General features: G+C 43.3%; 1 protein-coding gene across 3 annotated transcripts in view; it reads right to left on the bottom strand.

Annotated features, from left to right (window-relative positions):
* Positions 1–26637, bottom strand: part of WIPF1 (WAS/WASL interacting protein family member 1) — a 105481-nt gene that overhangs the window by 64860 nt on the left and 13984 nt on the right. The window contains exon 1 of one of the 3 annotated variants that reach the window (XM_035007728.1): positions 11090–15278. The exons of 1 other annotated variant lie outside the window; for it this stretch is intronic. The gene's annotated coding sequence lies outside the window, so the exon portion shown is untranslated. Of the gene's footprint in view, positions 1–11089; positions 15279–26637 lie in introns of those variants that run through there. One more of the 3 variants, XM_035007724.1, reaches the window with a different exon arrangement.

Below are 26637 nucleotides of genomic sequence, written 5' to 3'. Positions count from 1 at the left end.
TGGAGCACTGGGTGTTATGCACAAACAATGAATCATGGAACACTACATCTAAAACTAATGATGTAATGTATGGGGATTAACATAAGAATTAAAAAAAAAAAAACCATTCCCACAGCTGCAAAAGGCAAGTGTTTGGCCTAGTGGAGCTTGGCTTATAATGAACCTTTCACCTCCTCTGGGCAGGTGGTCACCAACTGATCTATGGGAACAAACAAGCCATGTTTTGAAGTGATAACCACTTTTCTAATGATAGGTAGGACTGGAGTAGAAAGCAAGTAGAGGGAGATACTGTGTTCCTGTAAAATTTAATCTTCTTAAACTTGGGCCCTCTGAAAACATGAATCAAAATTATGTTTCCAGGGCAACTTTCTTGACCTTTGCTTATTATTACCTTTCCATCCATAAACCACTTAGGGATTTTCCTTCTAGATAGTGAAGAATAGCCTGGATGCTATCAACAGGCCCATATCAGAGAAGCAATGACCATGGGACACAATCATAGGCTTAAATTTTGCCCTCTTGGACCCCAAATGAAATTTGGCATCACCTACTCAATGAAATGCCTTCAGTGTTCCATTTTATTGGGGGTGGGACATGGGTTACATTCAAAATATCTAACAACCAATAAGACACAGTCATTAACCAATCAGAACGATGTCTCCCAATCCTGGGGCACCCCATGCTGTGCTAGACACTAACCCTTAGTTGTTGAATTATGAGACAAGTCTTGGGGGATCCAGGGGTGCACTCGGGTGTCTGAGGTTGGTGATGATTCACCAACTGGTGTTGGAGCTTCTCAATATTTTAGTAACCAGCATGACTGTACCAGTGCAAACAGACTGGATATCAACCGCTGAGGTGGGAGCTCCTCCTCCCCAGGTCCCCGTAGAGGGTTCCTGGTGTGGGAGCTGACCCTGTCACCCTTCAGCACTCCATGCGGCCTGTACTGTGCGGATAGAGCCCAGCCTCCTTCCTGAGCCTTGAGCCGAGGTACTGGAGGCTCTTGGAATCCCGCACTCAGGTCTCCTCAAGGCTGGCTGTAGTCTCCTGGCTCTCAGGCACCTTCCAGGGGCAGCCTGGGGCAGCTGCTGCCAGCGGGCACCAACAGACTTTTATGCAAGACACAGGTGGGTGTTTCCCTGTGGGTTTGATGGAGGGGCATGTTCTCTGTCTATAGGTGTCATACCACCCAAGAAGCCCCACCACTGGATGGGGCATAGGACAAAAGAAGAGACTTTTTTCATGTATCCTCTCATTTCAAGAATAGGTTTAGCAAGTACCTGAAATTCCTGAATGGAGCCCCATGTTTTAGATACCTCCAAAAGAGGTCATTCTTCATCGTCTCTTGGTCTACATTATTTTACTAAAATGCTCTGGTTGGTTTTACTTAGCTCCATGCTTCTGGAAGATAGATTAGGAGAGGCTTTGGATACAGTCCTGGGTCTAAATTCCAGCTCCGTGGGCTGCAGACCATTCACTTCCCTCTCTGAGGCGAAGTGTGCCTCATACAGTGCCTGCCTCATAGGCTGGGCAGGGACGAACGAGATGAAGACATGTTTGATAGATGCTCTTCTTATACACTGAGCACAAGATCGAGAAGAAAAACTTTTAGTCTCTGTTTGGGGTAGGAACTGCTGGTGTTATTCCAGTTTACCAACTTAGGTATTTCTACAATAGATCCTTTTTGTTCACTCAAGCTGACTAAAAAGCAGACAAAAAGTGAATTTAGAGGTCAAAATGTAAGCTCTGCACAGACTTCGAGCCAACTCATAAGAACTCAGAACTCTCCATATTGAATGCAGATAACAAACCTCCTTTCCCCAGGAAAATAGCTAGCATAGATTAATTCATTAATATTTACATTTAAGATTATTTATTTGAGAGAGAGAGGAGAGACAGCGAGAGCACAGGCCAGGGAAGGGGAAGAGGGAGAGGGAGAAGCAGGCTTCCCGCTGAGCAGGGAGCCCAATGCAGGGCTTGATCCCAGGACCCTGAGATCATGACCCTAACTGAAGTCAAACACTTAACCAACTGAGCCACTCAGGCTAACTAGCTAATATCTGTCTCAATTACAATAAATGCAATTTCAATTATCAAGATAATATTTACATCAACATTAAAAGATGAAAACAACCATAATATTTTCTCCAATTGCCTTGACATATATGCAAAGAAAAACTAGATATTGAGCATTTGAAAAAAATAAACGTCGCTTTTGCCCACTTTACTAACTTTTTTTCTTTAAAATAATTATGGAATCACTGGGGCTTAAGCAGTGAAAGGCAAGGCCTAAAACAAAAATCCTGACCCTTCCACTCTTGTTTACGCAAGTGAACATTCTCTGATTTCAGTCCCAGAAATCAATCAAGGAATAAGTCCTTAGGCAGAGTCCCATTCTGCATTTTCAATAGGAGTTTTAGAAGCTACAGATTCTGTGAGTACTGTGAAACCATTAAGACCATTAAGAAAGACGAATTCTCCTAGGATTCTAACTCTTATGTTTCGACATGTATATCCAACTGCCTACTTAAACATCTCCATGTGATGTCTGTCTACCAGACAGCTCAGACCCAACAAATCCCAAACTAAACTCTGTACCTCTTCCCTACCTCCACCTGCTCTACTTACAGCCTTCCAGTTGGATGCCATTTCCATTCTTCCTTTGCTTCTTTGGAGTCTTCCTTGACTCCTCTCTAATGCTTATTATTGTTCAATCGAATAGTTCTCCTGTGGCTCTACCTTCTAAAGAACCAGACTCTAATTATTCCTCACCACAGCCTATGCTGCCACCCTGGTCCAAGGCGCCATTGTCTCTCATGGGGGGACGGCAACAGTCTCCTTACTGGCCTTACCTTCTACTCTTGCTCTCCCACAGTTTATCCTCAATACGGCAGCCTGGGTGTAAAGCCAGATCATCACCTCTCCTCTGCTGAAGTTCTCCCAAAGCTCCCTCCTATAAAGGCTACCAGGCCCTCGGGACTCTCACCTTCCCCTTGTCTCCTCCTCACTCTGTCCTCATCACACTGGCTCCTGTTTTTCCTTGAATATGCCAGGTATGCTCCTGCCTCAAGGCCCTTGTGCTTCCCCCCGGGGATCTACCTGCAAGGCCAATTCTCTCACCTTGGCCAAGTCTTCACTCAAGGACCACCTTCTCCTTGACTGCCACCCTAACCACCACACCTAGATCCACACGCACCACTGCATTCCTGCTCCCCCTCACCCCGCTGTACTTCTTTTCCTACAGAACTCAGTACTTTCTAACCTTGTAGTCTGCCACATTACATACTATTTATTAAATTTATTGTTATTGCCCACATCCCCAACTAGAACGAAAGATCCACAGGGAAGATGCTCAATAATATTTCTGAATTAAGGGAAAATGCCCTCCCCACACAAAGGGCAACCCCCCCCAAAAAACAACCAGTATCCAAAAAGGGCCTTATAATCTCCAATAGGACCCACATATTATATATCATTTTCTTCTTTTTATAATGCTTATGGCTTTAGGAGTGACAAAGAAGTAGGACCAACACTCAGGAGAGGCTGCTGTTTGCCTAGGAATGACCCTTAAGAGTGGCATTACAGGGGAGAGGGAGATCACCACACTCTGAGCACAGGGACTTTGTCATAAAAGTCCTAAAACCTCCCTTTTATCTGGGAGCCACAGAGATCAGACTCAAAATGACTGGCCCACATTACAAATTCACAAGAGGCTGCTGGGCACACTAGAATTCACAAACACTGTCATTTCTTTCCAGTGGCCATGTCCACTCTCCAGAATATACTCGTTTGAAGTAGTAGTACTCAGGAAGCTGAATTAGTGTGCAGAAAGTGGTGTAGGGATCTTGGAATCAGGGCTAAGGATGGGTAAGCCTCTTGAGGGCTCCTTAATTTGGGCCATGGTAAGCCCTGGTCTTCATCCAAACTTCACAAGAGACAACCCCTCTCAATCCATATTCATGTCCACACAGTTCAGGGACCCTCTTCCTGGCCAATCCTGGGCAATCACTGGGAAGTTTTCCTTTCTGTACTTTGCTCTATGGGGATTGTCATGGTTCACTGCACACAAACTTTCTCCAGGTAGGATGGATTAGGTGTTTACTTATCTATACTCTCCGTGCTATAATACCTACATTATACTTATTGATATACTATCTGTATTCTGTGCTGTTTTCCAGGAATTACACAAAGGTCACTTAGCTGGAGTTTGGGGAGTTCATAAGCCCCTTCGTTTCTTGATCTACTCTCACTTAGCATGAGTCTGTAGATGGTGTCCCAGATTCCCAGTCCTTGAGCCTCTCATCATTGCAGCTGGTGACCCATGCTGGAGTCAGGAGCCTTGGTCTATGCTCACTATGCTTGCTAATTAGCTATTTTGACAAAGACAAGTCACCTCTAACCTTTCTGAGCCTCAGCTTCCAAATCTAAAAATGAGAAGACTGGACTCTTGAAGGTCCCTTCTATTTGGAAAAACCTAAGATTCTATTCCTCACCTACCTCTTTAAGTTTTAAATAATGACAACAGCATCTGAAAGCCTCTTTTCCTAAACTTTTCCCAAGGCCAGATGTTCCTGGCACCAAATTAAGAGGAAAAAAAATAGTTTTTGAATAACCCAGCATTTTTGTCTTTCAGAGCAAATTAACCTCTGGCCTTTTCAATTCCTTTTCCCCTACTGCTACCTCCTTATGAATCCTTAAAAGAAGTTTTTAAAAAGTAAACTATCGACTCTTCCTGATTTGTCAGGATTTATCTTGTAACAACATTCCTTTTTTTTCCCCCCAAGTTATTATTCCCGTATAAAACCTCTCCAACATTTTTATTCTGGGAACTGTGCTCATCAGCCTTGATTTGTCCCTGCTTTGCAGGAGGGTTATGGACTGCTCTGGGGAAGAGGCACGGAAAGCTGAGACGGGGCTGGAGGGGGCAGCATGCTGCCCACGCAGGTGAGCGGCGGCCTGACCTTTCACAGGGCGATGTGCAAGGACTGGCAGGAGACGGAAGAGCGGAAGGGAGAGGAAATGCAGAGGGAAGGAGAGAAAAAGTGAAGGTACACGTTGGCTTTGAAAAGGTTTTAGGCAAAGCCCTGGTGGCAGTTCATCAAGAATGTTCATTTAGTGAAATGACTTCTGCAACTGGGACTTTGCTAAGGAGCCACACCGCAGTGAGAAGGCGGAGTTGGAACATGAGTCCCCTCCTTGAACAGCACCCTATGCAGCCTTCTGCGCAGCAAGCTGGCCAGGGACTGAGCCTCCCCTCTACTGCTCCCACGCCCAGTGTTCAGGACTCAGGGGGATCATGCTACAGGTCTTTAAAGCCTTTGAGGAAGACCAAATCTTCCTACAGCTGGCCTGGGAATCAAAGAAATCACCATTTAATAAATCAGTGATTTACAAACCATTAGCAAACTGTCCAAATGAATCTATATGCACAACCTCCTAGCCTAGAGTTAGCTGCATATTCCAAAGAATTGTAGGTTCCAAGATATCATCTAATGATTTTTAGTTGAGAAAATGTATGCCCTAAAGAATTTTTACCCTATTAAAATATATATATTTGTATGTGTACATGCACATGTGTGTGCAAACATGTATACTACTACAAAAAAAAAAAACCTCTTTATTTTTAAGCCACACTAGGATTACAAAAGAATACAATGCATGAGCTTAAAATATGACATATTATTAAAATCCAGACACAAACAAAAGTAGAAAGGAAACCTAATTCATACCAGAAAATATCAAAACAGACCAGACTCTGGTAAGTATCTAGCTAGTTACTGTCAAAGCAGTAACTTTTAATTAGTATTGAGAAATTACAGTGTTAGTGATGTAGGAATACTTCCTAGTGGAATTGGCATAGTCATGTAAGCCAGGAATAGGAGCCTCTCTCCAATTGTGCACCATACAAGGTTCCATTCAAGGACTCAACCTTTCCCAGTTTACTATTTCTGAGGAAAAGCCTTCTTTGTCCTTTCATAAACAAACAAATGCAACCATTCTTGTCATTCTCTTGTCTAAATGCCTTTTTGGTGGGGAGGGAGACCCTAAGAGGCTTTTTTTGGGGAAATAGCAAGAACTTTCTAACTGATGAAGAAAATGGAAGGAAATTGAAAGGGCAGAATGAGGGGCGCCTCGGTGGCTCAGTCGGTTGAGTGACCGACTCTTGGTTTTGGTTCAGGTCATGACCTCGGGGTCATGAGATCGCGCCCCTCCCCCCACTCCTACCTCCCCACCCCCCTACCCCCAGGGCTCTGCACTTAGGGTGGATTATGCTTGAGATTCTCTCTCCCCCCTCTGCTCCTCCCCCTGCATGCATGTGCGCACTCTCTCAAATAAATAAATGAATAAATAAAATCCTTAAAAAAAAAAGAAAGAAAGAAAGAAAGAAAGGCAGAGTGAAAAATCCACCAAACATACGAGGCAATCCCTTCCTTGGAAATGTCAGAGTACGCACGAGCACTAATGATATTTTATTTAAAAGACAGCAGCTCCAGCCAAAGAAGAACCACAGAGCACTGTGTCAGGCTGTCCATCACATCTTCCCAAGCATTTCCTTACAAAAAATCTGTAATCTAAACAAACAGCATGGCCATGCCTCCAGAACAGTCTTACTGCTCTTGTTCCTTTTCCAGCACAACAGCTCAAGTCCTCTTTGGGTTCTTAGTACTCAGAAGAGAAATATAACATTTTGTTTGAAGCATTCATGAAGGAAAATGATAACCAACTTGTAATCTGAGGTATCTTCAAGTCTGTCGGTTTGGAAGGAGGGTGGTATAAGAAGACATAATTACTGGATGATTCTCAGAAAGTGTGTTTATTCCTGCATGAAGTCTGGTGTTAGTCATCAGAATTGAGAAGGCTTTTTCCTGAAGATTATGTAGCCAAAAAGTATAAATCCTGGAAGAAATAAACAGCACTACCCCATGCTATCTCTTCTCTTCCCTTTCGTTTCCTTCCTTCATCCTTGTCAGCTCTTAAAAACTGAACCGCTTATCAGCTGAAAATGACTGAGATTTTGTGAAGCATTTCAGAGTCAAGATAAAAATCATATTGTTGAAAAAAAAATCATATTATTGAAACTCATGGTCTTTTCCAAGGGTGTATACACCACAGGAGGCGACTGGCTCATAGAAGATAATGTGGACATTAGAACCTGCACATACAATACTTTAAAAATCTATGGTTCCCTGATAGCTATAATATATAAAGAACTCCTGCAACTCAACAACAAAAATCAAATAACCTCATTAAGAAAATGGACAAGGGGGGGTGCCTGGGTGGCTCAGTCGTTAAGCGTCTGCCTTCAGCTCAGGTCATGATCTCAGGGTCCTGGGATCGAGTCCTGCATCAGGCTCCCTGCTCAGTGGGAAGCCTGCTTCTCCCTCTCCCACTCCCCCTGCTTGTGTTCCCTCTCCCACTGTGTCTCTCTCTGTCAAATAAATAAAATCTTTAAAAAAAAAAAAATGGACAAGAGACTTGAACAAACATTTCTCCAAAGAAGATATACAAATAGTCAACAAGCATAAAAAGATGCTCAACATCACTAATTGTTAGGGAAATGCGAATCAAAACTATGAGATACGGGGCCTCTGGGTAGCTTAGTCGGGTGAGCGTCTGCCTTTGGCTCATGGGCTCAGGTCATGATCCCGGAGTCCTGGGATCGAGTTCCGCATCAGGCTCCCTGCTTAGCAGGGAGTCTACTTCTCCCTCTGACCGTTCCCCCTCTCATGCTTTCTCTCTCTCAAACAAATAAAGAAATCTTTAAAAAAAAACACAAAAAACTATGAGATATCATCTTACACCCACTAGGATGGCTGCTATGAAAAAACAAACAAACCAGAAAATAACAAGTACCAACTAGGATGTGGAGAAAGTGGAACCCTTGCGCACTGCTGGTGGGAATGTAAAATGGTGTAGCTGCTATGGAAAACGGGATGGCAGTTCATCAAAAAATTTAAAACACAATTACCATATGATCCCTCCATATCCCTTTTGGGTATGTATACAAAAAAACAAAGCAGGGTCTCAAAGACATATTTCCACATCTAATTCACAGCAGCATGATTCACAATAGCCAGAGGTGGAAGCAGCCCAAACGCCATCTACAGCTGAATGGATAAAGAAAATGTGGTCTATCCATGTAACAGAATATTAGTCTCCGAAAGGAAGGACATTCTGACACCTGCTACAACACAGGGGAACCTTGAGGGCATGACACTAAGTGAAATAAAGCAGTCACAAGAAGACAGATACTCTATGACTCCACTTACCCGAGGTACTCAGAGTAGTCAAACTCAGAAACAGAGAATGGTGGTTGCCAGGGGCTGGGGTGGGGGAGGCAAAGAGGGAGGAGGGGGCCTAATGGGTACAGAGTTCCCATCTACTGAACTACATAAACATTCAATGGTTAAGATGGCGAATTTTATGTTATGTCTATTTCAATGCAATTAAAAAAACGACAACTTGCAGCTCCCAGTATTTCCCAGTAGGATGGTGATGACAACTGTTAAGACTTCCCACGCATCCAGAAACATCTCTCTGAGAAGCCCGGAGAGCTGGGCCTCCAGACTTGGTGATGTCAACTCAAAATGACCAATGATGAATCCAACTGTAAAAGCTGCACTCATCAAAGTTTCATGCTTTATTTTCTTTTTCCCTACTGGCATGCATATGTTGTGTATCTCCCCACTGCATCCTTCTGAAGCTCAGACAACCCCATGATTTGCGGATGCCGCCTCTGAAGTGTTGCTCAACTACCTGGGATTCTGGGAACAAGAGGCCCGCCTCTATGTCAGGGTCCAGGAGAAGAGGACTTTGCAAAGTCAGCCTCCTTCCTCTTACTTAGAGAATTCAGTAACATGCCCACAAAGTCCTCCTTCCCCCTAAAATTCACTATGTTCTCTCCAGAGAAGAGGTGACCGCTTATCTCTTTCTGCTCTTGACCTTCCAACTGAACTCAGTGCAACTTGGCAGTGATTCCTGTCTAAAAATTACAAGCTAGATTAATATTCAAGGTGCCCTCCACCATCCATCATGATTGACCACCCTGTGCCATCCCATGTCCTTTGTTTTCCAGATATACTTCCAGGTTTAGGGCCCAGAGGCACCACAAAATAACAACACTTTATAAACCTTCTCTTGTATCACAAACACAAAGGACCACAGTGAAGGTGGAAAGTTGGAGAAGGGGGTGAGAAACGGCCAGGGAGAGAACAGATGCCCCCAGAATAAATGGAAACAGTTTTTGGAAGGATGCATTAATAAAAGAGACATCAGATCCATCTGGAAAGTATTCTAACAAAATAAAAAAGCTATTCTCTACTATGTGCAGCAGATTACAAAACTCCCTGAACAACGAAGCTCTATGACCAACTGAAAAAACAAAACCGAAAGAAGAGCTCCTTCTAGGGATGGCCAGCCACCACGAAGCTGGGAGCCTCTTTCTGGCGTCAGGGGCACGCCTGGTGCCACATGCAAGAGCCCTTCCTGCTGCAGTGCCCCGCTGTGTGCGTGCGTGTCCTCCGGGCGGTGATCGGACCGAAGGGCTCTAAACACCGATGAAGTCCAACCTCTCCTCCACCGTGCCCCCTCCCCCATGGAAATGCCGCTGCGCATTCTCTCCGGGCCAGCGCAGGGCTTCTGAAACCCCTGGGGCTGAGATCTCCAGCTTGGAAGCCACCCTTACTCGGTCAGCTTCCCCTCCATTTTCTTGGACAACATGGTCATAAAAAATGGAAAAAATGCGGCCATCTGAGGACCTAATCAACAATGATTCTTCTCTTTCGTCACTGCCCTGGTTATTTTGCATTGCTGGGATATAAACAACACGTGAGCCCACTAACCCCTCACCCCTTCGTCGTTTGTTCAGTGCAGACACTTTAAAGGATGCTGGGCGGGCACGACGAGAGGGCACAAGAAGGCCCCAATCCCAACCTCTCTTCATTACTCCCCCCACCACCTCTATCAACACTGGGACCCCGGAACACGGCCACAGAAGAAATCTAGCGTGTTTCCAAAAACATCCAGAAAGAGATTCAGCCACCTCTCTGGCTACCTGTTCCAGTGCTCGATAACGGTCTAAGAATGTATAACCCCCTCCCTCTAACTCATATTTGAGACCTTCTCCTTTTTCATGCAGGTCTGAAAGTAGCAGGCCGTTGTGTAAAAACCTTTTATTGACTTGAAGTTCTTTATCAGACTGTCCCTCGCTGGCCCGAGGATGAATAACCTTGGAGCATTTGGCTGTTTCTGGGCTCTAATTTCCAACACTTTAACCATCCCTCTGGTTCTGCTCTAGACTCTTCAAATCTTCCTTCACACAGGAGGCACAGGCTGACGACCCAAGGTTCGAGTGACGGTCCCACTGCATGGCATCTTCAGGCCGTGTGCCGCTGGAACCCCGGGCCGCCCCGCGCTTGGCCTACACCAAGGTGCAGGCAGGGGACTTCCTCATCTCACATTCAAGCTGCCCCCCACCCCTTCTTCTCTACTCCTGCTTTATGTTAGAAGAAGGGAAGGGAAAAAAGGGAAGGAAGAAAGGAAGAGGGCAGAAAAAATACAAAAGTGAACTAACAATTTATAAAAATATGAGAAATTATTTTAACAGGAAATACAAGCCAAAAGATTCGTTTTACCACGTGAAAAGTATATAAGAACAACAAACTTTTGCGTCCAGACCTGCAGCATGTTTTCACACATAATGTTTCAGTGTTTTCTACCGCCCTTTGAATGCCCGGCGAACGCCCTTGAACACAAGCTGATTTGTCCTGTTTCAGATTTGTGCTAATAGGTAAACATGAGGGGAGGCTTAGCTGAATTCCAAGACATAAGTTATTTCATAAACATCTGAAGGTTTGTTTTTTAAAGGCAAAGAGGGAAGCAAGAGATTCTGAGAATTTCATTTTCACAATAATGGCTCCGTGCTTGTTCCTCTAACAAAGTGTGGTGCCCAGCTATGCCCCGGCTCTCACATCCAAAGCCAGAGCCAATTTCTTCACATTAGAAAGAGAGACAGCTTCAGGAGAGAAAACCAGTTAGGTCTTTTAGAGCGGCTCTGAAAGATTTTTCAGGGGGGATAGAAAGCACTAACCTGTATTGTTTTAATCCGCCGAAAACGACAAGTTCTCAAGTTCCCCTGCAATCTTCTAGCGGGTTTCCTGTAAATGTCGCATGTGACATTATACTTCCTCCCTGCACCATCTCTGACAGCCTCCCTCAGCAGTCAGAGGCATGTGATAAGATCATCTCGTTGCTTGCTTCACACTGGGGTAACCCTGCTTCCAAAGGAATCTTTGTCACCCCGAAGGGGTCCCCCAGCTTGTTTTAGGCATCCCTGGGACACAGGTAAAGAGACGATTGGCCTGGGAGAAAGGCGGGGAAGAATGAGGTCTGGACTCCTGGCACCTGGAACCCCGCAGGGGTCGGGGGGTAAGGGAGAGACAGGGACTCTGGAGCCCCAGGGTCCCCCGTCATGGGGCTGGGGTAGCAGCTGAGAAACGGCAGATTGCTCCCAGCACAGCCCCGGGTGCTCTGCTGTCATCTGGACAGGCCCCGGCACTGCCGCTCTCAGGACTGCCCAGGAGAGACCAGCCCTGGGCCATGGCGCTGCGCCCAGGAGGTCCCCAGGCTCCTCTCTGGAGGGCACCACCACGGAGAAGCACACCCAGGACTCAGCTCACATTTCTGGATCCTGCAGTGACAAGAGCCACTCACCCCAAATTTCCCTGGCCAGTCTCAAGTTCACATCCAGTCTCTTCAGTCCTGGTATCAGACAGCGTGCCCTCATTCTTGGTTCAGCAAACAAAGCCACGTACACTCTGCCTCCCAGGTTAAATAACTGGCAGACATTCTTACCCCCACCTGCCCCCTGCCGCAATGGTCTCCAAAATATGCCAGGTTTGGGTTTCCCTGTGGGATGGTGGTGGTTTCTTGGAGGCATGCGAGCCCTGGCAGTGGGTGGCCTTGATGCTGGCCTGGCCGGAGCCCCAGTGTGTCCCTCTGTGCCTGCCGCAGAGGGGAGACAAGAAGAGCTGAGACAGGGTGCTGTTCCTAGCTTTCTTGTTCCTGCGGTCAGTGCCTTCCTCTCTCCTTTCACGATTCCGCTAGCTCTCTGGAGGTCCACACATAGGGAATTTGTGGAAGTAGGAAGCGGTGTGTGGGAGTAAAACCATGTCCTGGACCGAGAGGAATAGTCTGCAATTTGTACAACCTGACTCAGTGCAGAAACCCCAAAGTTGTTTCTGTTTGGCTACCCTAGCCTAATTCTTCTCTTAAAAATGCTTTTAAAGGGATTTTTTTTTTGGTTGTTTTTTAGAAAGGTAATTGTAGACAACCTCACTGTTCCAAGTCTTGAAAATATTACCCTATAATTCCCCCATGAAGTTTTCCATGTGAGAACACCGAGTAAGGAAAGGAGTCCTGGGATCAGGACTCTGGACCACAGTGGAGCTCTGAAGTCTCAGCACATGATTACATTTCTGGCTCTGAAAACATGCATAACTGTTTCACCAGCCTGACAGCTGATGGCTGGTTTTCTGATTGAACTGTACAGTTAGCCAGTTGAGTCAAGATGGCTAGAAGCATGACATTAGCTTTAAAATAGGAATAATGGTAAAATTTTGTTATCTTGGAAAAACAAAATACTACACAGATGCTAAATAATAATGACTCCATTTGAATGTATTTAGAAGGGCCACAATTTGGGTTAAACTACCAGTTCCAGTTTTCAACTACGTGGTCACGTATGTCCTACTTAAGCCACGTTCCGTGTGGAATTTTTAACGGTCTTAACAAAACACTTTATAATTTTCCTTTAAAATCCCTAATCTGGCCTGTGAAATTTTTTTTTTCCATTTTGGCATTTAAAAAATTTTAACAGACTTTATTTTTTAGAACAGGTGTGGATTTACAGAAAAATCCCACCCATCCGCACCCAGTCTCCCCACTATTGAAATCTTATAGAGTGATACGTAAGTAACAATTAATAAGCCAATATTGATACAGTGTTATTAAGTGAAGTCCACAGTTTATTTAGGTTTCCTTAGTTTTTTCTCTAATGTCCTTTTTCTGTTCCAGGATCTCATCCAAGACATCACACTACATTTACTCATCATGTCTCCTTAGGCTCCTCTTGGTGGAGACAGTTTCTTAGACTTTATTTTTGATGACCTTGACAGTTTTGAGGAATACTGTTTTTTTTGTAGAATGTCCCAGAATTGGGATTTCTCTGATGTTTTTCTTACAATAAGACTGGAGTTATGGCTTATTTGTCAGGTTTCTCCTCCTTCCTTACTGTATCTTCCAGAAGGAAAATCTTGAGGGTGGAGTTATCTATACAAATTATTTGGAGTTCTTCTGCATGGAAGATTTGTCTCTTCTCCTCATTTATTAATTTATTCAATCATTTATTTGTATCAGTATGACCTCACAGATATTTAGTGTATACTTTGCAAGGTTACAATTCAACACTACTTGATTTATTTTGTTGTTGGAAGTGTTCCACCTTTGACTATTGGTCTTTCAGTTGGTTCCTGTGTTCCTCTGACACACTCCTCTTAATATTTTTTGAATTTTGTCTTTGAGCCCTTCTTTAGTTCCTGGCATTACAAGATGCTCTGGGCTCATCATGTATTGGACCTCTCCAATTGTCCATGATTGTTTTTTTCTGTCTTGACAAGAGAATGAAAGAAGATAAACACATGGACCTGAAAAACACTTTTTGCCTTCAATTTTCATTAGTTCTGCCCCATGTGTTCGTAAAAATCTTTTTTTTTTAATTGCTTTCATAAAATTAGTCTCAGCCTCTACCAGCAAGAAAACACCAAAACGCCAACTGAGTGAAATTACATTTCCTTAATCCCAAAATGCATATTTGTGTTGGTTGTGTTTTTCTCCTTCATATTTTAACATTCCTGGAATCGGGGTGTACATTTAGTACTATGTCTTTCCCCCACTCCTTCCCTGTCATTAATTTGATGATACACCTCACAGCTGATGGTGTCTTGGGAAGGAGCAAGGACAGCCATCAATTAAATTCTTGTTTGGACTACAGGCATCATTTAACTACTTTCACTGATTTTCCCCCCACTGAACAAACATTTTGATTCAAGTGGTTTGATATGTAACATCTACAGACATTTTAAAAACCCCAAGATTTTTACCTACTCCTGGATACATTCTAACTTTACCTCAAACCACGAATTCTCATCAAGCCCTAAATATAGACAAAAGGTGTGTATGGGGGTGGATTGTTCAATTCTTTCCATTTTGTTCTGGGTTTACTCTGACTCCTTTGATGTTTACCGTGTCACTGCTTCAAGATCTCCCGCATCCATCATCATCCCTGAGGAGCCCAATGCTGATGCTGAAGGATGGTGAGGATGAGGTTTCACTCGTGTTGATGAGGAGTCATGGTCTTACCTATCAGAGGCAGGTGAGGAAGGACTCTGTGATTCTGCCTTTCCTACTCCGGGAAGCCAACCGACTGCAGCATGGCAGAACTGAGCATTCCTTTCTCTGTGGCCAGGATCTTCTCTCCAGCTCATGAACCACACTCCTGCTTCGGCAGCATCGTGCTTTACAGACTTTTTTCTTTTAATGGATGGAGACTTGTTCAACCATTCACCATGAGCATATTTCACCAAGTCACAGATGAAATGCCCAATCTTTTCATCCGGGTAGGCACAACTTGGCTATTCTAAACACTATTTTCTAGCCCACTCCTGTGTAAGATGCGCTAAGATACTGACAGTGTTCTAATGATCTCAGCAGCCTCCAGAAGAGACTGGAAGAGATGCTACCCTGACTTTTTTAGGCAGCCATTGACGAAGCCCTTCCCACCTGCCACTTTAGAGATCCCCACTCTACAGACAAGCTAACCACGTGGAAGAGGCTAAATAATCTGTCCAGAGACCTCTGGTAAGTCCGAGGCCAACACGCAGATTCAGCTCTGCCTGATGCCAGAGACCCAGGGACTAAGGCTACTCGTGATGCAGACAGGCGTACCATCTGTACCTCACAAACGGGCACTTAGCTGAACATGATTCTGTTCCCTAGTTATTTTCTGCACATGATTTTCACCTTGACCAAACCTAAGTGGCAATGAGGGCAGGGACAGTGTCTTCTATCCCATTAACTCAGCTTTCCAGGCTCACCCCAGCAGCTTTCCCGTTAACCCTGTACTTTTGCCTACTGCCAACCTGATTTATTTCTAACTTATTAGAGATTCAGGCTTTTTTTTTTAAAGATTTATTTGAGAGAGAGAGATCGAGAGAGAGCACGAGTGGGGCGAGGGGCAAAGGGAGAGGGAGAATCTCAAGCAGACTCTCCCCTGAGCGAGGAGCCCAACACGGGGCTCAATCTCATGACCCATGAGATCACGACCTGAGCCGAAATCAAGAGTCGGATGCTTAACCGACCGAGCCACCCAGGTGCCCCAGAAAATTCAGACTTCTTCTTAATAAAGGTAAATAATTTCCCTTCACTATTTCCCTCCTGCTACTTTGTTTTACTTTATTTTTCATTCATTAGCTTCTTAAAATACAAGCTTGATTTCCAGTCCTTTAAAATAAAACCCTTTATACTTTTAATCTTATCTCACATTTAAATGCATCATATTCTTTCTTTTTTTTTTTTTTTTAGTAGGCTCCATGCCCAGCATAGAGCCCAACATGGGGCTTGAACTCACGATCCTGAGATCAAAACCTGAGCTGAGATCAAGAATTGGACGCTTAACCAGCTGAGCCACCCAGGAACCCCTGATGCATCATATTCTTACTGCTAATTTTAGAATAGTCTATCGTTTGAGTAGTAATATCCTTTTTCACCCAAAAATTAGTTAAAAGGATCATATTTTAGTTTCCAAGTGCTTGGATGGAGGTGGGGGGCAGGAACCATCTTGTGTTAATTTTCAATGCTATGTTATTTTTATATGTGGCTAGTATCTCTACTTCTTGGTTAATTAAAAAGTTTCTTTGTGGTGTGGTATTTCATCAATTTTTGTAAATGGTTCATGTTCTCTAAAAAATTCGTGTGTATTTAAACAAAAAAGGAGTAGGAAATAACCCCACTGGATGTGGAAATTAAAAAAAAATTGGGTGTATTTCCTATTTGTTGGGTTAGGTAAATAATGATAACAATGTTATTAAAACCTTCTGTTCTTGGGGTGCCTGGGTGGCTCAGTCAGTTAAGTGTCTAACTCTTGATTTTGGCTCAGGTCATGATCTCAGGGTCGTGAGATCCAGCCTCATGTCTGGCTCTGTGCTGGGCGTGGAGCCTGCTTAAGATTTTTTCTCCCGGGGCGTGTGGGTGGCTCAGTTGGTTAAGCATCTGCCTTTGGCTCGGGTCATGATCCCAGGGTCCTGGGATTGAGTCCCGTGTCAGGCTCCTTGCTCGGCAGGGAGCCTGCTTCTCCCTCTGCCTGCCGCTCCCTCCTGCTTTCTCTCTCTCTGACAAATAAATAAATAAAATCTTTAAAAAAAAAAAAATTCTCTCTCCCTCTCCCTTTGCCCCTCCCTCACCCCACCTGGCAGGCACACTTCGCTCTCTCTGTAAAAAAAAAGTCTTCTGTTCCTATGTATTTTTGCCTACATGATTAAATTCTGAAAGCATTTTGTTAAAGTCTCCCACTATGATTATGAAAAACTTTGTGTTTTGAAATTTTTATCTATTTGTACTTTTATTTGTATTATTTTATTTGTATTTTTTAACAGATTTTATCAACTCAGTGCTAAAATGTTCAGTGTGTAAAGGGTCATTATTATTGACTCTTTTTTGATTTATATCTCTTATTCTTCTATGTCTTAATAGTTTTTATATTTAATCCTATATTTTTTAAGAAAAGATTATTTACTTTAGATAGAGTGTGTGTGAGCAGGGGGAGGGGGACAGGGAGAGGGAAAAGGAGAGAAACAGACAAGCATAGAGCCACTGAGCTCAAGAGCCCCATGCGGGGCCCAGTCCCATGACCCCAAGATCACAACCTGAGCCGAAACCAGGAGTCAGAGCCCAACTGACTGAGCCACCCAGGCAATCCTACACTTTTAATATTATCATTCCTACTTTTGTTTTGTTAGTTAGCATTCACCAGCCTATCTCTTTAATTTTGGTATACATATGACTCCTGGAGATGGCATATAGCTTGATTATCCTTTTAATCAACTTGTGAGTCACTGACAAAGGAATTTCAGCTAGGCACATTTATTATTATAGGTTTGTCTTACTATTGCCATCTTATCATTTATCTTGTTATACTGTTTTCTTCTCATTTTTTCCCCCTTTTCTTGACTTTTGCTGTTTGACCATGCTTTTTATTTTTGTAGTACCCTCTACTCTGGCTACATGTGTGTGTTTTCATATGTAACGGTTTAGAAATCCTACTTATACTTTGTTCTAAAAATCAAGTACAGGTGACCTTTCCTGATAAACATCAGAGAACTTCATAGTAGGACCCTGTTATTGGTAAGGTCAGTCCACTGTTCTGGGAAATTTCATGGTAGGATCATGTTAATGATAATAAATTGTGTCTATGTGGGGAGGCTAATAATATTACACAGATATCAGAAACCCTTCTAAAAGAGTATGCTGCCCGGTCTCCATTCACTTCCCTCCCACCCTTCTTATAAGGACTATAGCTCACAAATCATGTGGGTAAATGTGGGGTAGAAGGACAGCCAAGTGTGTCTGGGAGACAGCTAGGACCATCCCAGGGAATGCTTCTGCAGTGGAGGCCTCTAAGACATGCAGGCACTTTGGAGATCTGTAGAATCTGCTGAAGGGCGGCTGTCAGGGCAGGTTTCCAGCTACCTCACTTCCAGTCACTGGACTTCATCGTTCTATTCAATCTATTTTATCTTCATCATTCGAGCTATTCTAGAATTAGGTAAGAGCTCAACGGTAAGATCGCGAGAATGCAAACATATCCTCTAAAGAGTTGAGGAATGGGACGCCTGGGTGGCTCAGTCGTTAGGCGTCTGCCTTCGGCTCAGGTCATGATCCCAGGGTCCTGGGATCAAGCCCCGCATCGGGCTCCCTGCTCGGCGGGGAGCCTGCTTCTCCCTCTCCCACTCCTCCTGCTTGTGTTCCCTCTCTCGCTATCTCTCTCTGTCAAATAAATAAATAAAATCTTTAAAAAAATAAAAACAATAAAGAGTTGAGGAATTCAAATGAGAAAATAACGTTACTAGACGCATTTAGAGGCTAGAATTTTCAGTTTCCTAAGGTCTAGTTAAAAAGCACAGTAATTAACAAGAATCCACTTTTTACCTCTAAAAATTAGGTGGTTTCCACTTTTTTAAAGCTTTGATATCAGTGCAGGGCTGATGGGGAAACTCTGGCCAAAGAATATCTAAGCAGGTATTGTTTGTGTGTATTTGTATATGTGTATGTGTTTGAATGAAGGTTAACATTAAAATTCCACATTTGATTTTTCATGGAGAATCCTAGGACAGTGTGAAGGAAGGAATAGGGACAAAAGGGTTAGCAACTGTTTGAAAACCTGCTGGTAACTCTCAATTAACTGGACTAAGATCCCGGTTTGGACCACAAAAAGTGATAAAATATCTTAAAAAATGTTTCTTTTTTTTTTTTTTTTAAAGATTTTTATTTATTTATTTGACAGAGAGAGACACAGCGAGAGAAGGAACACAAGCAGGGGGAGTGGGAGAAGGAGAAGCAGGCTCCCCACAGAGCAGGGAGCCCGATGCGGGACTCGATCCCAGGACCCTGGGATCATGACCTGAGCTGAAGGCAGTCGCTTAACCAACTGAGCCACCCAGGCACCCTTAAAAAATGTTTCTGTTCTAACATAACATATTCTTAAAAATTAATCTAGCTTCATAAACATTGTATGAGTTAAATATTATTTTTAATTGTTTTCATAACACAAAAAGGGAGACCAGGTTTCCAAGAGTTATAAGGAATAGAAGTGGGATTTGAACCCAAAGCTTATGACTGAGAGTCCAGTGTCATTTCCAGTATCCACCAAAACTGTCTCCTTGTTGTTCTGTCTCCGAGAGAAACCCAAACCCATGCACACCACATGTGTGTTGTTGAGGGAGGAACTGCGGCGAGGCACACCCTTGGCAGTCAGAGCTTCACAATGTAGGTCAGTTCAGCCAGACCCCAGAGCAATTGTTTCTACACTGACCCTGGGGGGTTTGGGGAGCATTATGTCATGCCAAAGGCTTTCCTCATTCGCAATCATGCAAAAAGACACCATGTGTCATGTTTCTGGGCCATTGGAGCAGCTAAAGGAAGATGAAAGGTCAAGAAAGTTCTCTTGCTGATGCACTGCACTTTTGTATATTTGTTTATGCCACTGTAATGTAATCTAAGCCAGAATGATCAAAACCCCTGGCGAGAGCCCTTCAAAGCCAGAGCCCTACCTAGCATAGTGATTCTTCTTTGGCACACTTGAGGGCCTGATGCCAACAACAAAACTGGCCCTTTGCAACATCATGCAGTTGAATTCCAAATAACCCCTCACTCATCTTTGTTGTTGATCAAAACACTGAAAGGATCTGGCAAATTCCCTTGTTCATAAAAAGACTGGCTAGGGACATATAGAAAGCCTTGCCATTCACCCAGGATGAGTTTTAAGAAGCCTCATAGATAACAGAACTCCAGAGGTAACAGACAGAACCCAGATACTCTCACACATTTGTTGCTCCTTTCTTTCAGGCTGAATAGAGACTAGAAGAATACAAGGCAGTATAAAGAATTCAAAAGCGTACCAAGGGTGTTGGGAGAGATCATGAATGGGTATTATGCAGATTTGTGGCTCTGATTCAGGATCTGTGTTTTCCTCACGTATACACATAACATGGGACCAAGAGAACACCTAATTAATTGCCCATTTGCACAATCTTCCTATTCAGAGGCATCCCTCCCTTCTACAGTTAAGAGCACATAGAATAGGGCAGAATTGGTAAACAAGCTCATGTCACTCCTAAAAGGAGGGATTCTGGAATCAAACTACCTGGGTTCAAATCCCAGATCCATTACTTATTAGCTGCAGTGAATTATGCTTTCGGGTTCCAGTTTTCTCATCTGTAACATGGGGATATTTCAATGCGTGTTGAATGCAATGCCACATTCAAAGAGCTTAGCCAGTGCAGTGCATAAATGGTGGCTACTATTACTGTTGGTAGGTGGAAATTGTACTATTAGGAAATTCTATGTTAGAATTTCTCATATTGAATGCAGCTGGAGTCAAGCAATGAGTTTTATTTCTGAGGGTGCTATGAGGCAGGAAATAAAATTCAGGATTCAGGGGCAGTGGAGCTACAGGTCATCCAGTCATCCTAGAGAGGCCCAGTCTGTACAGGAAGTAGAACAGAAAATCTCTATGATTACTTTGAGCCTGGACTCATTATGTAGCATTTATGCTTCTAAATTTGAAAGAGTTGGATGTATTTGTGTCTGATAAAAAATAAGAAGGAAATTAGAATGTGAATTTTATCTCCATAATTTAAAAAAAATGAGGCAAGTTTCATGGCCAGTGAAAAACTATGTGGATGAGAGAGACAAAGAGAGGTTTCACGGCAGCCATGAGTGCAGGTGAAGGAACACATGTCTTTGTGGAATGTTGGAGAAGCTATTTATGTGGTGTGAAGTATAAAACCTTTAAGTTGTGGGGCGCCTGGGTGGCTCAGTCGTTAAGCATCTGCCTTCGGCTCAGGTCATGATCTCAGGGTCCTGGGATCGAGCCCCGCATCGGGCTCCCTGCTCGGCGGGGAGCCTGCTTCTCCCTCTCCCACTCCCCCTGCTTGTGTTCCCTCTCTTGCTGTGTCTCTCTCTGTCAAATAAATAAATAAAATATTTAACATAAATAAATAAATAAAAATAAAACCTTTAAGTCGTACCTTTTAGGAAAACTTCAGTTAAAGAGATATGTTATTCTTCAAGGCTTTCTGACTTTCTGATGTTTTCTTTGAATGAGACTCCAAGCAGAATCTGGACCAAGCAGGGTCTTGAGATTTATTCAGGTGCAATTAGTGTGTTGGTAATACCCAGCTGAGCAACATCAAACTCAACCACATGTGTTTATCCTATATTTTCTGGATTATGATTTGGATTCTGAAGTGCCTGCAGACAGGCTGAATTACATGATTCTATAAAGGAGGTAAACTTTCAAAAGATAAACATCTCCCAAGATTTTATTAATTACTTCGCCCACAGTCATTTTGAACAGGTAACACTACATTTTGTATTTCAGTATCTATTATTTCTTTGCCTTTGAGCAACTTCTAGAAGTAAAGCTGGTACTCTGGGAAGTACCTAATATAAAATAAGATGCTATTTACTAAATTACCATTGCATATCTCCCAAGGATATACTTACTCATAGTGCTAAAAACATAATATCCACCGATTAACTTCAAGACACATTTATGTACAAAAACGATCAAATCTCTTTGTATTTAATAACAGAAGTGTGTTTATTGAAACATGTTTCCTTAACATCTGATATAAACTGCATTTTAACCTTGGGGCACTGTGGATCATTAATAACACTAATGGAAGTGTAGGCAAAATAGGAGTAAATGGTGTATTACAATGAGCTGATTTTTTAAAAAACAAATTGTATTTCCCTTTTAATTGAAAAATTACCACCATAACTGTAATATTCATCAAAGCATGCTGCAATTCTTAGTAACTAGACTTTATAGGTATGAAGCCTTCCTAAGCAAGACAGATTCTGCAGGGAAAAGAGAAGTTGTGACAAGTAGTGTGCTACTTAATGTACAACAAAATATATACACTCAGCTTTAAAAAAATTCATCCAGCTTGATTAAAGACAAGGACTGAAGGTTACCAAAACAAAAACAAACAAGCGAAGCAAAGCAACACCACCACTGCCCTGCGCTGTCATTAATGATAAATTGCCTGATGCTAGTCCAAGTTGTAAAAAAAAAAGAGAAAAACTCTAGGAATTCCCAACCAAACCGTGCAAACTGCGGACTGATACACCTTGGGATTACGTTTCTCATTTGTGCAGTTGCGGAGCAGCATATTTTACTTACCTAAAGCCAACTCTTTACTCTTGAAGGAGAAACACTCAGAAAATAACGTACACAGCGACAGCCCTTTCATCCACTATCCGCTTGAGCGCGCGCCCCCGCCCCCCACCCGGGGATCCGGGGATGAGAGACCTGAATCTGTGGTTGTCACCAGCATGTCACAGTGGGTGTGATTCCAGGCTTGAAAAACACATATTTCTCACATGCCGGGGCCCATAAATGGCAGCCAGCCACTTCATCGGAAGGTCAAGCAAGGAAACCGTAATCAAGAGTAATTCCAAGGCACCTGGGTGGCTCAGATGGTTAAGCGTCTGCCTTCGGCTCAGGTCATGATCCCAGGGTCCTGGGATCGAGTCCCGCATCGGGCTCTCTGCTCCTTGGGAGCCTGCTTCTCCCTCTGCCTCTCTCTCTCTGTCTCTCATGAATAAATAAATAAAAATCTTAAAAAAAAAAAAAAAAAAAAGAGTAATTCCAGACAGACGCCATTTCTCCCTTAGCCGCCACTGTAAACCCTGACTTCTCCCGACCGCACTGTGTCAGAAAAGTCTATCTCCACAAGGTTTCTCCAGTTCTGACAACGGTCGCGCAGAGTCGCTGCTGTTGCAGTGACTTCTAAGGCTCGGTTACAGACACCACTCCTTCTGGGCAGCCCCTCCCCCAGGTTCTCCTTCTGCCAAGTTGATGAAGTCAAGATTTGAGACAGACTTTTTTCTGTTTCTTTGGAACAAAACCCTTTTGTGGTTGTCCAGCACCTGTGAGAGTTCCGTGTCTCTCTCTAAAGGAGACAGGAAGTTTGGGGCATTACTAGCACAGGGTTTGGCAGCATTATTGTGCTACCCCAACAACCAGAGCCCCGCCTGACAGGCTCCCTACCACAGTCCGCTTTATCATCTCTTTTAAAAAGTAGGGAATATGTAGCAAAATAAGTAAATTATGCTCCCGCTCTCAGGACATCTCTGCAGTGAAGACTGACACTTAGGGCACTGTCTCCCGTGATGCCAATCTTGGCCTTGGGTCAAGGGTCAGCCTCCCAGGTAGAGCCACGCCCCCTCACGCCACGGTACCCGTCGCCTCCTACATACTCCTTTCACGCGCCTAGCTCCTCCCGGGAGGGGGAAAGGGGCGTGGCACCTTGTGTTTACTGAATGAATGAGAGATTACTGCCTCCCAGCAATAAAGAGCAGAGGAGCCCCTCTGTCTTAACAGTCCAGCTCACCAGCTTTATAAAGGGTTCACTCTGTGTATACACAAAGAAGAAGAGATTCAAAAGAAAAAGATGCTAATTCAGACTCTAAGTTAACTAGTCCAGTAATTTATAGACCTTAAGGCTGAATCTGGATATAAAACTCCCATTGTCCCTCCTTCCTCAATCTCCTGTATATGGAGGTATTTCCTGGCCCTTCTACTTCCACTGAATCATAATGCCATCTGATCGCTCTTCTCAAAAAGGATGGACTCTCTTTAGCATTTTTTGTTTTCTTTTTAGGATTGAACATAAACAGTACACCTCCTGATAATATTTTTAACAGAGAGACAGGTATCCAAACAAGAGAGAAAGTTTGACACAGAGAAAGCACCCAATCTATTTTCAGGCATACCTGTGCTGGGGACTTCTGTTCTGGTTCAACATGCCCATGGACTCTCTTGGGAAGGATGGGTCAGTGAGAAATGCCCAAGCAGGTGCCCGCCATGGGAACCTGTGTGTGACAGCCACAGAGCATGGAAGAACCCAAAACCTTGGTGAACTTATGTATACAGAGACAACCTAATTAGTTGGTGTCACGGGTGCTGTGGATTTGTCTCCTTGACTTTTGACCACAGGGAGCTGGCTTTCTTTGTTGCTGGCTGGGCTTAAAAGGCAGCAATTGGAAAGAATAAAGATTTCTCCACACAGCCTATTAGAAGGATCTGCCTTGTGAACTGCCACACCTTGATTTTCAAAATTCAGACTGAACTGTTCATTAAAAGACCACTGAACTGATTCCAGATGGAAGTATGAAGACTGTTACAGTTCAGTTGCTTCTAAAGTACTAGCTACCTCAGGCCCTAATAATCCAGTCTTCCTGTATTTGCTCAGATTGCTTTGTAAATATCCTTAATAGCACAAACTATTAGTGTTACCCATTAACCTAAAGTAATTATTATATTAAGTGTTTATGTGTATCAACAGTGTAATCTGAAAAAAAAAAAAACCTAAGTGCTTTTTAATGCATTGTCTAATTTATCATCTTTGAGGAAAGCTGTTATTTCTACTTTAGAGGTGGTGACACGGAGTTACTGCTAAATGAAAAACAACAGGAATACACTCTTCCAAGCAAATATAAAATCACAGAAGAGCTTGGTTTGTCGCCTTTCACCTTGAGTCAATAAATATCTGTTAAACAATTAGCTAACTCTCCCATGTTTATCTTGTATGAAAAAAAAAAAAACCTAGCAGTAATATGGCACATTTGATGGGAACCAGGTGGTTCTTACAGTCAAGATCTTACAAACACCATGATGTGTTATATGGTAACTACCCAAGATATAAAGCCAGGTGACCCTGTTGGGTGAGTACAATAGTTATCCATTGCTGTGTAACAAATGACTCTAATTTCATTATCCTCATGGATTCTGTAGGTCAAGAATTCAGAAATGTCAGGATGGAGACAACCCTTCTCTGTTCTCTAACACCTGTGGTTTTAGCTGGGATCATTGATAAACTAGAGGCTAGAACACTGGGGCTGGAGAATCTACTTCCAAGATGGTTTCTTCATTTATTTCTGATACAAGGCTGGGAAGGCTAAAGGTAAGGCTCAACCAAGACAGTCAACCAGAGCACTTACATGTGGCCTCTCCAGCATCTAGTTGGACTTCTTACTTGGTGGCTCAATCCTCCAAAAGCAAGCGTTCCCAGTGAACAAGGCAGAGGTATGGCCTTTTAGGACCTAGCCTCGGAAGTTACATGGGGCCACTTCTGTCATTGTCTCTTGGTCAGATTAGTCACAACCCCCTACTCCCACCAGATTCAAAGGAAAAGGACATAGATTCACCTCTCATGGGGAGAAGTGTCAATGTATTTGTAGCCATGTTTTCAAACACCTACAGTGAGTCTTCGGTTTCCCATTGTCTGGTGCACCAATATTTTGAACTTGAACTATTACTGATAAGCATGTGTGTTTATAGACTGTCAACCATAAATGGCTGCAATTATATCTGTAGATAATCATCTTCGGAATTGGGAGAGGCCATAGTCCCAGGGCAATATAATGCCTACATGGGTGTTAGGTAAATATTAATTTGGAATAACAACAAAGTAAACAACCGTTGGAAGATCTGTTGGCATGTGGGGTCCTTAATCTTATGAAAATTATTCGGTGGTATAAAAACAAGATTTTCTCCCTATCCCCACTAAGGCTACATAGCAATCAGATGCTTCAGTTAAATTAAACATTTAAGGAGCTAGGAAACTTAGGGGGAAACAATTGAACTTTATAGAACTAACTATTCAGCTTGAGGTGATAAACTCCTATCAGAGCAGGTAGAGAAGAAAAAGCAGGCTGGTATAAGCCAATGGAAATATTGGGGACTCGGGTTAACTACAGCACATATGCCCTTGCCTTAAGGTAGCTGAATTCAATTTTAAAAAAATACTTAACTTTCCAGAATCAGCACTTAGACCACAGCTTATGATCTGTGATTTAGATTCGGTGGTGACTATTTCCCAGGTTTATGGGTTTTTGCTCTGATCCTCCTGGTTGATTTTGTACTCTTCTGAGCCCGGAAAATAAACACTCAATATATAATTCTGTGGTTAATAATAAACATTTACTCATCATTTACTATGTTCCAAACACTGAACTAAGTTATTGTATCTTATTTAACGCTTAACGGTTCTTTGGGGTATTACCGAACACATTTCACCAATAAGGAAACTGAGCTGCAGGCACCAAGGTGAAAAAGCTAGTGAGTGGTAGAAAGTGGATTCATACCTACGTAGGTCTGACCCCAACACCTATGCTCTTAGCCATTGCATGTTATAATATGCTGCTTCTGATCAATGTGGCTCCCCTCAGCTATAGGGGGGTGTCCCACAAGAAGGAGGCATGGCTTTGCAGGTGCCTCTTCGGTTGTAACCCATCCAGTTACTCTAATTTTGGGACAGAAATAGAAGTTTACTGGAGGCCGTGGATGTGCAGGGACAGGACTTCTTACCCAGGAATCCGGGAAGTTTAAGACTATGTAGAAGCAGAGATCACTGTACCCCTGCACCCTAAGTTTCTCTGGATACCTGAAAAGAAATCTCGAGTCTCAGCCTTCTAGATGGGCAGTACCTCCACCATTGACGGTCTGATAGAATATCATCTCCCAGCAAGGCACTTATGTGCACATTTATCAGAGAAGCACAAGATACAGGATCACAAAAGTCAGCATTTCTGTGCTCGACAGCCTCTCCTCGCAGAGCACCACGTGATTTTCTCCTTCAAAATCTGTTTTAATGGGCGCCTGGCTGGCACAGTCGGTTAAGCATCTGACTCTTGGTTTCGGCTCGGGTCATGATCTCGGGGTCCTGGGATCAAACCCTACATCAGGCTCCACACTCAGTGGGGAGTCTGCTTGGGGTTCTCTCTCCCTCTCCC

The sequence above is a fragment of the Mirounga leonina genome, unplaced genomic scaffold (assembly GCF_011800145.1).
Source record: "Mirounga leonina isolate KUSES-001 unplaced genomic scaffold, KU_Mleo_1.0 Mir_151, whole genome shotgun sequence".
Taxonomy (NCBI): domain Eukaryota; kingdom Metazoa; phylum Chordata; class Mammalia; order Carnivora; family Phocidae; genus Mirounga; species Mirounga leonina.
Note: the sequence above shows the minus strand (reverse complement) of the source record. Positions and strands in the feature narration are given on the sequence as shown.